Source organism: Hibiscus syriacus, unplaced genomic scaffold (genome assembly GCF_006381635.1).
Source record: "Hibiscus syriacus cultivar Baekdansim isolate YM2019G1 unplaced genomic scaffold, ASM638163v2 tig00111128_pilon, whole genome shotgun sequence".
Lineage (NCBI taxonomy): Eukaryota > Viridiplantae > Streptophyta > Magnoliopsida > Malvales > Malvaceae > Hibiscus > Hibiscus syriacus.
The window spans coordinates 104274-119039 of NW_024062989.1; positions in this window are offsets into that span (position 1 = coordinate 104274).

Consider the following 14766-nt stretch of genomic DNA (forward strand, 5'->3'; position numbering starts at 1 on the left):
ACCGGAAACGTTAAAAGATTAACATATTAGGTAACAAACTTAATATTTTAGATAACACTGTCGAAAATATTAAAAAATTATTAACATTTTCGATTGCGCCTTTCCTTAGCCTTATATTAGGCTGTCCTACCCTTAAATTAAGTGAGGTGTATTAAACAAATTAAGGGAATCTCGTGGTCGTTACAACGGACAAAGGAATATCATCTCTTATTTGGCTAATTGTGGTATTGATATTAAACCAAATTTTCTATGAATTAAGTTGACAATTATGGAGTTTAATTAGTGTGAAATTAGAAAAAAAATATTTGTCGATATTTATATTGGGCAGTGTTTTGATTTGATTTATGTTTTTTTTTAATAATTTATAATAAATCATTTACTTCTTCCCTTACAATTAATTATAATAAATAAAAGGGTTAACTACATAATTGATCACTTATGTTTGTATTTTATTCATTTTTTCTCGCTGATTTAAAAAAAACATAATATATAGTCACTTTCATTTTTATTTAATTAAGATGTGGTCACCACGAGTTAATTGTTGTTAAATATCTTGGTATAATTACATATTTGGTCATTATTATTTATATATTCTCTCAATTTAGTCTTACTTTTAATAAATTAAATAAATTTAATACTTCAATTGAATGATGTCATATGTCATTGATACCACGTGCCATGTCATGTGTCATCATTCGGTTGGAGGACTAACTTTATTTAATTCATTTTAATTTAATATATCTAATAAGTTAATATAAAAAAATTATTTCTTAAAGTTAACATTATATAAAATAGAGTCAATTGTATCATATATCTCTAAACTATGATCCTCATTTCAAATTAGGCCTTAAACTTTTTAACATTCCAATTAAATCCTTAAACTATGACTCTCATTCTAAATTAGTCCTTAAACTTTTGAACATTCTAATTTCATCTCCAAACTATGAATCTCATTCTAAATTGGTTCCTAAACTTTTAGATCTTCCAATTTCATCCCCAAATCCATCCAAATATATAATCCATTTCAACCATAGTTTAACCTAAATTTTATTTTTTTTCAAACATACAATAATATAACTTGGCTTAATGATTTTATTAACAAGACATGTGATTAGCATATACATATAATTTAGGATAAAATTGAAATATTCAAAAAATTTGGAGACTAATATAGAATGAATATCACAATTTGGGGATGAAAATGAAAGGTTCAAAAGTTTGAGGACTAATCTAAAATAATAGTCATATTTTATGATGAAATTGAAATGTTTAAAAGTTTAAGGACCAATTTGAAATGAGGGTCATATATTTGGGATGCATGATGCAATTAACTATATAAAATATTATGAATTTAAGTTAAGTATTTCTATACTAAGCAAGCATGTCCTAAAAGATGTAGAGGTCATGTGCTATTTTTTAAAATGAGGCCCCTAAAATATTTTATAGTAAAACAAAATTATAAAATATCAAAATTTATCATATTACTAGTGCTTATTATAAAATTAAAAAAAATAAACATATGAATCTAAGATAATATCACAAAACAATTATATAATCGTGATATTATATTTAAAAAGTGTCATCCTCCAAACGCTTTTTGAAGCAAAATCAACACAATTATCATCATTGTCATTCAAATTAACAGTCATCATTCAAAATAATTGAGGCATGAACATCAACAACATTATCAATTTCAGCAAAAGTATGTGATTCTTTCACAAAGAACTTATCAAGAGCATATATTTAAGATTGAGTTAACTCTTCTCGTTTCTTTTTTCCCCTTATGTTTTTTTCACGTCCAGAATCATGTTTTCTAATTGCAGGACCCATGATTAAATTCAAACTAAAAATCAAAATGATAAAAAGACCCTGGAAGTTTAGAAGAATAAAAAATTTGAAACTGTCGAATTGCAAGTCTCAACAGGACTATCAAATTGGAGAAGAAAAATCTTCAAATTCCTCAATTAAAATTTTATCTTTCAAAACATTAATTAAAAGTAGTAGTAGAAATTTCTTTTTTGGGTTTTAGATGATGAAGAAGATTGGAGAATATTGAAATTAAGATAAATATAAATAAGTTTTTTTCTCGCTAATCATCATGATTTTAGTGGGGTTTTTTAAGAAGAAATGATTATAATTTATTTATTGAGATAATAAAGAAGAAAAATACAAGTTTTTTTTTAATATTATCATGAGAATTAATAAAGAAATGATAGTATATTTTTTGGGAAAATATTTTTTTATTAGCAGATTTTTTTTTAAAGTATGAGGTCCTTAAAATTTTGTGATCCTGTGACATATCATATTATACACATGTAAAAGGACGGGCATGACACTGAGAAATAAAATATATACATCATGTTGTCTATTTTAGACTAAGCATTGGTCTTAGTTCAAATAGTTGGGTACTGTTTGATTTCCTAAGAGACCTAAACTTTGTGCATTGTATGTTTTGCATCATTCTCGATATTTTGAAATGAAGTAGGATATTGATCATGGACTATTGGGTAGCTTCATAAAGCTGTGGAGTGAACCAAACAAACTTGGAATTCAGAAAAGAGTCGGCAAAACTTCAACAAAAGAATGGGGATTCTTTAATGTCAAAATCAATGCTGGACCTTCATGAGCAAGCACACTTGGACATGCGTCTGAACGGTATATCTAGTGTAACAACCCGATTTTCAAAATAATATTTAATTAAAATTTGAGGGTTTTAATTGTGAAAATTTGGGACTGAATTGAAAGATTTTAAAACGTGGAGCTTGTTTTAAAGTTAAAGAAAATTCAGGGACCAAGCCCTGAATTTAATCATGGAGTGTCGGCAGACAATTGATATATGCGTGATTTCTGTTTTGAAAAACAGAAATCAATTTCACAAATCCTTCCTCACGCACACAACTTCCAAACTCGATTCCGACGCCGTCCGAATTCCGATCGTTGTTTTGAAACCACCGTTGTGTTCATCATCGAGCGAGGAGAAAAACCTTCAAATTAATTGAAGCGAAACGCGGCCAAACGTCGGGAATTTCCAGTCAAAGTAGCGACGGTTTTGTTAGCTCTATCGCCGAGAAAATCTTAAATTCACCGCTGATCGTTGCTCTGTTTACGACACCTCCCGCACCATCGTGTTCCTTGTGCCGTTCCGAGTTCACCGGTGTCAACCTTGTCCGCCGTAGACGGCGGCGCGTGAGGAGGTGGTGCAGTCAAAGATTCGGCCGATTTGAAATCGAGCTCTCCGCCGTTCAAAAATTTGAACCGATCGTTGTAAGTATCTTGAAATCGCTCAAAATAATTTTTAGAAATTTTTCCGGTATTTTTAGGGCCCCGGAGGACGTCTCACGCGCCACACGCGCCGCCGCAGGGCGAGTGGCTGCTGGAAACCGGTTTAACCGGTTTTCAACCGGTTCTGACCGGTTTGACCGGTTTCAACCGGTTCGACCGGTCTGAGCCGGTTTGACCGGTCCGACCTGACCCGACCGTTGACCCGACCCGATCCGACCGTTGACCCGACCCGACCCGACCGTTGACCCGACCCGACCCGACCGTTGACCGTTGACCGTTGACTTTCTTTGACCAAAACTTAAAATGGCTTTGACCGAGCATTAAACGACCGTTAATCTTTTCCGAGTATACCTATCCTGATAGTTTTCGACGTGCCGAATCCGTTTCCGTGGTCTGTTTTGTCAAATTCGAATCCGAAGGTCTCAAAATCTACGGTCAAAGTGGTTGACTTTGACTTTGACCAATAATCTGAATTTTCAAAAAGTCATACTTTATGTTTTTCGACGTCCTGATTCCGATTCCGCAGTCCGTTTGGCCAAATTCAGACTCAAAATACCCCAAAATGATAGTCAAACCCGAAAAATGCTTATATACTTAAGAATTCTAGCTTTGAACAATTAAGTAAGATTTGGGGCTGATTAATTATTATTGTTTGAAGGTACAAGAGACTCTCCGGATCGTTCGATAGCTCGACCCAACTCTTCTAGATCAGTTAAACCACGTATACCAGTATTCACTCGTAAGACTCGTAAATTTTATGATTTTAGAGATTTATTTATGTTACCCATTAGTAATATAGTGATATTATAAATTAGGTTCGAAAACTGTAGCAGAGCGTGGTGAAACCAGCAATCAGTAGATCCACGATTTGAACATATTATCGAGGTGTGTTCCCTATTTATTACTGAACTGTTTTATTTGTTTTAATATGTGGTACACTGAATTCTTTGGTTTTCGTATTGTTGATGCACCGATTTAATGTGATGATTTATGGATTATGACTGTTATCTGATAATTGCTTTGAAATGGTATATGATTACCATGTTTATGGATTTATGGAATTTATAACACGGTGCAATTGAATTTTTGGAATACGAATTTATAAAGTACAGCTCTGATCAAGCTGGAAAATTTTACAGACCTAATGTGACTCTTAGGTAGGCTCTGCGGCCCTGAGATTATTCTCGGGTAGGCCCTGCGGCCCTAAGATGTGTTCTTAGGTAGGCCCCACGGCCCCGAAATCTATCTTGGGTAGGCTCTCAGGCCCTAAGATGTTCCCTTAGGGTAACGCTTTTTAAAGAGATTTACTGCAGTATAATTTTATGAGACTTATTGGACTATGATTTGTTTAGTGTACCTATAGTGATTTTATGGTAATATTGGGACACACTGAGCCTAGCTCACTTTTCGAAAATGTTTTCCCCCTTTCAGATACTGTTGGTTAGTTACCCTGGATTGAGCACTTGGAGGATCAACATATCTCTTGAAGTATATTTGATTGTAATGTTTTTACCTTGCAAGTTGTCTTTATTTTGTTAACATGGACCTTATTTTAAAGTATGGTATTTTAATATGATGACACTTTTGCTATTACTATTCGGTTTATCGTGATTTGATTTTTAAGATATGTTTTAAATTAATTTATTACTTATTGGTATTATCTTTACAAGTTAGGTTTTGATAGTATGATTTATTATAACTTCATGTCATTTATAATGTGATTTTACATTGATTGAATAACGGTTTCGGAAAAAAAATGTCTTAAAGAATCATAATGTGAGCCACTAGACTTAGTCAAAACGCATAGGCTGGGTCTAGGGGGTTACATTTATTGGTATCAGAGCTTTTGATTTTTAAACCTCGGACTGTGTATGAGTCCACATTGAAAATACGATTTTGAAATATTTACAAAACAAGTTACTAAGGCCATGTCACAAAGTTATTAAGATTTTAATTGTGTTTAGAGACTCCAAGTGCTTGTCTAACCATAAGTTTTATCTTCTGTAGTAAACTTGAGATCCACCAAAAAAATGAGTGCTAGACGTGGTCGTCGAACTAGCCGTGGACGAGGTCGAGTGGCTAGATTTGCAGATCCGATCGATGAGATACGAGTAGATCCCCCACCTCCGATAGGTGATCCTGCTCCTACGACCCCAACGAATCTGCCTCCTACCGATGGTATTGGCATGACTACACCGATCATAGGAGCGACAGATATTGAGTCAGAATCTACCGGAGTTACTTTGGATGAGACTTTTGGTAGACAATTTCTGCAGTTGATACAGGGAGCAGTCAGAGCTGCTGGTGTTGTATCTGAGGTTCCTATTTCGCAGACTCTAATTGCTAATGGGGTCAGGACTTTTGGAGGACAGCTTGGAGGAATTCCTACTGAAGCAGAAGATTGGCTACAGGATACAGAAAGACGCATGGATCAGTTGGGTTTGGACTCAGCAAAGAGATATTTGGGGGCAGTAGCGATGTTAGATGGAAATGCCCACACATGGTGGGAGTCAGTGACCAGTAGTGTTTCTACTGATCGTTTGACATGGGATTTCTTCAAGGAGCGCTTTCGGAGCCGATTCTTGGGTGAGCGCTACTTAGTCCAGAGACGACAGCAGTTTCAGGACTTGGTTCAGGGTGACATGACTGTTTCAGAGTATGAGATAGAGTTCTTGAAATTGTTAAAGTATGGAATCAGTCTGGTGCCTACCGAGAGAGATCGATGTCGTAAATTTGCCTTTGGACTCTGATACGAGCTACGTAGGCAGGTGGTAGCCCTTCAAGATGAGATTTTTGATGTGCTGGTAAGCAGAGCCAAGGATGCTGAGGAGATGGAGGCGTTAGCTTCTGGTAGAGAGCGTGTTGATCAGGAGCGATCTAGGAAATCTTTTGGCCCTACTGAATCATCCGCACATTCCGGTAAGAGGACTCGTACTTCAGCCCCTCAGAGGAGCAATACACGCTTCAGGCCTACTGTATCATCACCTTCAGCTGTTAGTAGAGGTGGTTCTTCGGTTCCGGTTCTAGTGCCTCAGTGTGACTTTTGTGGGAAACGGCACACGGGAGAGTGTTATAGGAAGACCGGAGCATGTTTTCATTGTGGATCTAGTGGACATTTTCGGAGGGATTGTCCTCAGCTAGCTTCGTCTGAGCGGATCGCTACCCAGACTCTTGTGCGTTCTCAGACTACAGTACATACTCCAATTAGAGATCGTAGCCAAGTAAAGGCTCGTGGTTCAGCGTCCAGGACAGACAGTAGAGCTCGACCTCAGCAAAATAGAGGGCCAACAGTTTCTGAGGCTAGACAGCCAGCCTTGGTTTATGCCACTAGACGTCAGGATGACAGAGATGAGCCTGAGGTTATTGCAGGTACATTTACTATTTATTCTATCCCATACTTTGCATTACTGGACAATGGCTCCACTCACTCCTATGTATCGAGCTCAGTATCTCGAAACCTTCAGATTCCGATAGAGAACACTAAAAATACTGTTACAGTTACAAGTCCAGTAGGACAAGCGGTATTAGTGAATAAGGTATTTCGGCGTTGTCCTTTGGAGGTGCAGGGAGAAATTTTTCTCGCTGATCTTATGGAGCTTCCTCTAGAGGAGTTTGATCTAATTCTTGGGATGGATTGGTTGAATAAACACAAGGTAAATCTGGATTGCGAGTACAAGCGAGCTACCCTGAAGACTTCAGATGGTCGGACTGTTGTGTTAATTGGTGAACGGCGTGGCTATCTCTCCAATATAGTTTCAGCGATGGAAATTGATCGTATGATCCGAAAGGGATATGAGACGTTCATTGCCTGTATTTTGAACACTAAAGGTGCATTATCCACAATCGAGGAGATTCGTACAGTTAGCGAGTTTCTTGATGTTTTTCCTGAGGAGTTGCCTGGGTTACCTCCTGATAGAGAGGTAGAGTTCGAGATTGAGACTTATCCGGGATCTTCACCTATTTCTATGGCACCTTATCGCATGGCTCCAAAGGAACTTAAGGAGTTGAAGGTCCAATTGCAAGAATTATTCGATCGAGGATTTATCCGACATAGTACTTCACCATGGGGAGCTCCAGTTCTATTCGTGAAAAAGAAGGATGGGTCGCTAAGATTATGTATTGACTATCGGAAATTGAATAAGATGACGGTCAAGAATAAATACCCATTACCCAGGATTGATGACTTATTTGATCAATTGCGAGGAGCTACTGTATTCTCTAAGATTGATCTTCGTTCGGGGTATTATCAATTGAAAGTTAAAGGATCTGATGTTGCAAAAACGGCCATTCGCACTAGATATGGTCATTATGAATTTTTAGTGATGCCTTTTGGTTTGACGAACGCTCCTGCAGCTTTCATGGATTTGATGAATCGGGTGTTCCGACCATATTTGGATAAATTTGTGGTGGTCTTCATTGACGATATTCTGATCTATTCTCGTACTGAGGCAGAGCATGACGAGCATTTGAAGATCGTTCTGCGGACTTTGAGAGAGCATCGTCTATATGCCAAACTAAGCAAGTGTGAGTTTTGGCTTCAAGAAGTGTCATTTCTGGGGCATATTATTTCTGCGCGAGGTGTTCAGGTTGATCCCAGCAAGATAGAGGCTATTATGAATTGGAAACGACCTAAGAACGTATTTGAAATCCGCAGTTTCTTGGGCTTGGCTGGTTATTATCGACGTTTTGTTGAGGGCTTCTCGATCATTGCTTCTCCTTTGACAAAGTTGTTAAGGAAGAATGTGTTGTTTGACTGGGGCGAGGCACAACAGGAGAGCTTTGAGAAATTAAAGGCGGTTTTGACTCAAGCACCGGTGTTGATTCAACCGGAGTCCGGGAAGGATTTTACAGTGTATAGTGATGCTTCACATTCAGGACTTGGTTGTGTTTTAATGCAGGAAAGTAAGGTGGTGGCTTATGCATCCCGTCAGCTGCGGCCGCATGAGAGTAAATTATACTTTGGATAAGCTGGCAAGATTGTATATTTCAGAGATTGTCAGATTCCATGGTGTTCCATTGTCTATTATTTCTGATCGAGATCCGAGATTTACTTCGAGATTTTGGAAGGTGTTACATACGGCTTTGGGAACAAGATTGGATTATAGTACATCCTTTCATCCATAAACTGATGGTCAATCTGAGAGAGTAATTCAGATTCTGGAGGATATGTTGCGGGGTTGCGTAATCGATTTTCATGGTAGTTGGGAGAACTTTTTACCGTTGGCTGAATTTGCTTACAATAACAGTTATCAGACCAGTATTCGTATGGCACCCTATGAAGCACTCTATGGGCGTAAATGTCGCACTCCGATCTGTTGGACTGAGTTGCGTGATAGAAAAACGTTGGGACCTGAGTTAGTGCGAGAGACGGAGGACACAGTCAGATTAATCCGTGACCGTCTGAAAGAGGCATTTGATAGGCAGAAATCTTATGCAGATCAAAGAAGGAAGGATATACAGTTTGAAGTGGGAGATCGGGTCTTTTTGAAAGTTTCACCCTGGAAGAAAGTATTAAGATTCGGGCGTAAGGGTAAATTGAGTCCAAGATTTATTGGACCATTTCGTATCTTGAAGAGGGTAGGACCTGTTGCATATCAGCTTGAGTTGCCTTCTGAGCTAAGTCGTATTCATGATGTCTTTCATGTATCAATGTTGAGGAGATACCGTCCAGATCCAGGTCACATTATTCAGGTTGAAGAAGTAGAGCTGAGACCTGATTTGTCATATGAAGAGGAGCCCATTCAGATCTTGGAGAGAGATGAACGAGTTCTTCGGAATAGACGAATTCCAATGGTCAAAGTTCAGTGGAGGAATCGAGGCCCCTCAGAAGCTACTTGGGAGACATTGGAGTCAATGGAGGCTCAGTTTCCTCAACTATTCTCATAAGGTAAATTTCGAGGACGAAATTTCTTGTAGAGGGGGAGAATTGTAACAACCCGGTTTTCAAAATAATATTTAATTAAAATTTGAGGGTTTAATTGTGAAAATTTGGGACTGAATTGAAAGATTTTAAAACGTGGAGCTTGTTTTAAAGTTAAAGAAAATTCAGGGACCAAGCCCTGAATTTAACCATGGAGTGTCGGCAGACAATTGATATATGCGTGATTTCTGTTTTGAAAAACAGAAATCAATTTCACAAATCCTTCCTCACGCACACAACTTCCAAACTCGATTCCGACGCCGTCCGAATTCCGATCGTTGTTTTGAAACCACCGTTGTGTTCATCATCGAGCGAGGAGCAAAACCTTCAAATTAATTGAAGCGAAACGCGGCCAAACGTCGGGAATTTCCAGTCAAAGTAGCGACGGTTTTGTTAGCTCTATCGCCGAGAAAATCTTAAATTCACCGCTGATCGTTGCTCTGTTTACGACACCTCCCGCACCATCGTGTTCCTTGTGCCGTTCCGAGTTCACCGGTGTCAACCTTGTCCGCCGTAGACGGCGGCGCGTGAGGAGGTGGTGCAGTCAAAGATTCGGCCGATTTGAAATCGAGCTCTCCGCCGTTCAAAAATTTGAACCGATCGTTGTAAGTATCTTGAAATCGCTCAAAATAATTTTTAGAAATTTTTTCGGGATTTTTAGGGCCCCGGAGGACGTCTCACGCGCCACATGTGCCGCCGTAGGGCGAGTGGCTGCTGGAAACCGATTTAACCGGTTTTCAACCGGTTCTGACCGGTTTGACCGGTTTCAACCCTGACCGGTTTGACCGGTTTCAACCGGTTCGAACCGGTTTGACCGGTCTGAATCGGTTTGACCGGTCTGAGCCGGTTTGATCGGTCCGACCCTATCCTGAACGTGCCGAATCCGTTTCCGTGGTCTGTTTTGTCAAATTCGAATCCGAAGGTCTCCAAATCTACGGTCAAAGTGGTTGACTTTGACTTTGACCAAGAATCTGAATTTTCAAAAAGTCATACTTTATGTTTTTCGACGTCCTGATTCCGATTCCGCAGTTCGTTTGGCCAAATTCAGACTCGAAATACCCCAAAATGATAGTCAAACCCGAAAAATGCTTATATACTTAAGAATTCTAGCTTTGAACAATTAAGTAAGATTTGGGGCTGATTAATTATTATTGTTTGAAGGTACAAGAGACTCTCCGGATCATTCGATAGCTCGACCCAACTCTTCTAGATCAGTTAAACCACGTATACCAGTATTCACTCGTAAGACTCGTAAATTTTATGATTTTAGAGATTTATTTATGTTACCCATTAGTAATATAGTGATATTATAAATTAGGTTCGAAAACTGTAGCAGAGCGTGGTGAAACCAGCAATCAGTAGATCCACGATTTGAACATATTATCGAGGTGTGTCCCTATTTATTACTGAACTGTTTTATTTGTTTTAATATGTGGTACACTGAATTCTTTGGTTTTCGTATTGTTGATGCACCGATTTAATGTGATGATTTATGGATTATGACTGTTATCTGATAATTGTTTTGAAATGGTATATGATTACCATGTTTATGGATTTATGGAATTTATAACACGGTGCAATTGAATTTTTGGAATACGAATTATAAAGTACAGCTCTGATCAAGCTGGAAAATTTTACAGACCTAATGTGACTCTTAGGTAGGCTCTGCGGCCCTGAGATTATTCTCGGGTAGGCCCTGCGGCCCTAAGATGTGTTCTTAGGTAGGCCCCACGGCCCCGAAATCTATCTTGGGTAGGCTCTCAGGCCCTAAGATGTTCCCTTAGGGTAACGCTTTTTAAAGAGATTTACTGCAGTATAATTTTATGAGACTTATTGGACTATGATTTGTTTAGTGTACCTATAGTGATTTTATGGTAATATTGGGACACACTGAGCCTAGCTCACTTTTCGAAAATGTTTTCCCCCTTTCAGATACTGTTGGTTAGTTACCCTGGATTGAGCACTTGGAGGATCAACATATCTCTTGAAGTATATTTGATTGTAATGTTTTTACCTTGCAAGTTGTCTTTATTTTGTTAACATGGACCTTATTTTAAAGTATGGTATTTTAATATGATGACACTTTTGCTATTACTATTCGGTTTATCGTGATTTGATTTTTAAGATATGTTTTAAATTAATTTATTACTTATTGGTATTAAATTTACAAGTTAGGTTTTGATAGTATGATTTATTATAACTTCATGTCATTTATAATGTGATTTTACATTGATTGAATAACGGTTTCGGAAAAAAAATGTCTTAAAGAATCATAATGTGAGCCACTAGACTTAGTCGAAACGCATAGGCTGGGTCTAGGGGGTTACATCTAGGTTAGCAGAAATATAGAGGAATTGAGGAGTCAAAGAACGAATAAGCTTTTTCGAGAAATAGGGGACATTATTTACTCCTTCATGTAGAAGTGGATGAGAACATTATTTGAGCTGCCATCAGATACTAGGATCTAGCCTACATATGCTTACTTTGTTGCGGAATACGGCTATCGGATAGAGCAAAATCGTAACTGATAATTTGAAAAAATAAAAATGAAGATAAAAGAGACACAAAATTTACGTGGAAAACCCCTAAATAATATAGGGTAAAAACTACGGGCAACGGTAGAAGAATTTCACTATGAGAAAATAGTAATTACAACCTCTCTCAATCTACTAAGAAAAAAACAATGATAATTCTCTCTTGATAAAAAGGAGAAAACAACTCTCAAGAAAACTCTCTAAATTCTCTAATATTGGGAGAAAGCTAGAATATTTTAGGATGATTTTGAAGCTAAATGAGTTAGGGTATTTATAGTTGAATCTTAAGAACTAATTTTATAAATATCCTAAGGTACAATGACTAAATTTAATAATTTACCCTTGCACATTTTGTTTTTTTTCACCTTTCGGTGGATGCCTTGAATTTTCAACATACTTTTAATCGAGAAGACCTTACTCCCATTATTGAGGAATATGATGTTTTACTGCGTCTAGATTTACCAAATTCAGACAAAATCTACTAGGAGGAGAAAATCCTAGGATTTAAGGGGAAAATGGCTAGTATTTTGGGATAGAAGACTGAAGAGATTGACAAATACATCATCAAGAAGAACAAGAGCTCTTGTTTTTCGTGGGATTTCTTGTGTGCCCAAATTACAAAGAATAAAGATCATCTGAGATCCCTGCACTTATTCATTCAGGTGAAGTCGAATCCTGCCATTGCTATCTTGACAGAAACTATCAGTTCTTTGAATCATTTTCGAACTCGAGGAAGTGGGTGTTTCACTGGATGTTTGTAACTCTTTTACGGATGGATGCGAAGTCACTTTTGAGAGGGCGAAAAAATAAAGAAGCACCCAAGTTCGAGTACGTTGGTCCCAAAAAAAGAACTTGTGAAGAAAGGTTGGCCAAAGGACGAAAGCACCAAGCAATGAGAAGTTTTTCCCCCAAAATCTAACAAAAGATGATGTGACATGGAGAACCCCTTGGATGTGCCCTATGCATATACTATATAAGTGTGGAGAATTGATGTGAGTCATACTTAATTGGCTTATAGGGAGTCATTAGTTACGACCGTTGCGAGTATAACGTCAATACGAGTCCCGACATTTTATTTTGGTTACTCATGGTTTGTATGAGCAAGAGATCACATACGGGGGAGCTGCATATATGAAGTAGGTCTTGAAGTTAGCAAATGTTTGGAAGCAAACATTCAGGATGAAGTTGGCCATGTATTCAAATAATGTTACACCTGAATATTTGAAACGAAGAGCAAGTAGGACCAATGGATTAAATATTAATGTCCCTACAGGCTAGTCAAACAATTCACCGCCTGGTATCTAGGTATCTGAGATGGAAATAACAAAGCAAGACTTCGAGGCATAAATGAGTATAATGAACATGGAGATCATAAAGCTTCGAGAAGAGCACACCGTCGAAAATATCAAAGAGAATGCTACCAGACAAAAATAGAGAAAATAAAGACCGAGTGTGAGGGGGTGTTGAAAGATTTCAAGGAGTTACATCAAAAAAATAAAGGATTGAGGGCCAATTTGAAGTACGCTGGCATCTCAAAGACCCGATAGAGAGATGAATAGTGTTGAAAGAATCGAGAGGGGAAGCAAAACTTTGGCGTAATAAAGCTAAAAAAACATAAAGAAAAGGCAATTCAGCTTTCAGAAGAAAAGCAATCCTGGAAAGAGAAATGTTAAGAAATGTTCTCAAATCTCACCAAGACTCGAAAATTGAATGAAGAGTTATAAGTCAATCTTATCAATGAGAGAGCTAAGGGAGTCGAGTCAGAGATGCTCCATAAGAAAGTAAGTGATTTAGAAGTACAACTCCAAGGACATTAGGAGCATATCCACCATATTTTGAGAGAATGGGACGAAGAAAATTAGAAATGGAACAATTTACAGAGTTTGACCAGTACGACATGTCTCGGAAGGCAGATGTACATTGAGCATCTTGAAACTCAAGTATGCAAGGCAGTTGTCAAATCCAAGAAGATAGTGGAGGAGGCAAAAGCATTGAGGAGAGAATTAGTCCCGATAGGAAGATTCAGGTAGTGGTTACTAAATTTCCTCGAAGAAGCCAAAGATCAATATAAGCAAGTAAGAGCTTTTTATGGATACAACAAAAGGATGATAGAGTCCATGCTATCCGAAGATTGATTTTATACTAGTATCTTTTGTATTGGAACTTGTAATTGATGAATAGTAATGTTACCCAAACTCTATGATCAATAAAGCTCTACTTTTAATATTCATTTTTTTGCATTTATTTATTTGTCATATATGTTCATACAAACATTTTTCAGGCATCATATCATTCATTCATTAAATAACGACACCCAAATAATATGAATGATTTTTTATCGCAACTACGATGGCCCACTTTAACGACAAAGAAACACCACATCCTTACAAAACCAGGAAAGTGAGTAAGAGGATGAAGAAATGTGGGCTCGCATTGAGAAAGAGCAAAAGGATATGCAGGAAGAAGTTAAGGACACATTGGCTAAGATCAAAATTGATATTGCAAACTCGCAGCTGGATATGTTAAAGAAAATGGAATCGACATTCTTATCTGATTCAGAAACATGTGGACTTATATAGTTACCATCAAATGTCTGTAAAATCCAAGTCATGAGCCGATATGAAAACTACATTTCTCCCTCTGAATTTTGTTTCCGGTAAGCAAAATGGTACAACAGAGTTAAAAGGAATTCAAAGACCTTCGGTTGACACCGGGTGCCAGCTTAAAACCCTTCTGTATATGCTGTGTTCTTGAATATTGTCTGCAAGGGGAGAGTCACCATTTCGATTAAGAGTAAGATTAAAAAAATTACTAACTTTCTTTTTCGTTTTATTCGAAAATGAATGGACGGGAAAGCAAATGTGTTGGCATTTGTTTTGGCAATGCTGACTCCAAATACTTGCTAATTTTCCATATCATACTTAGAGCGAGGTTCTTTAGGTCTTCTCTAAGACATTTTTTAACATTGTTTGCTACCTCAGCTCCAAGCTGTCCACAATGTTGCTTAATGGAATCCTCCGAAATCTGTAT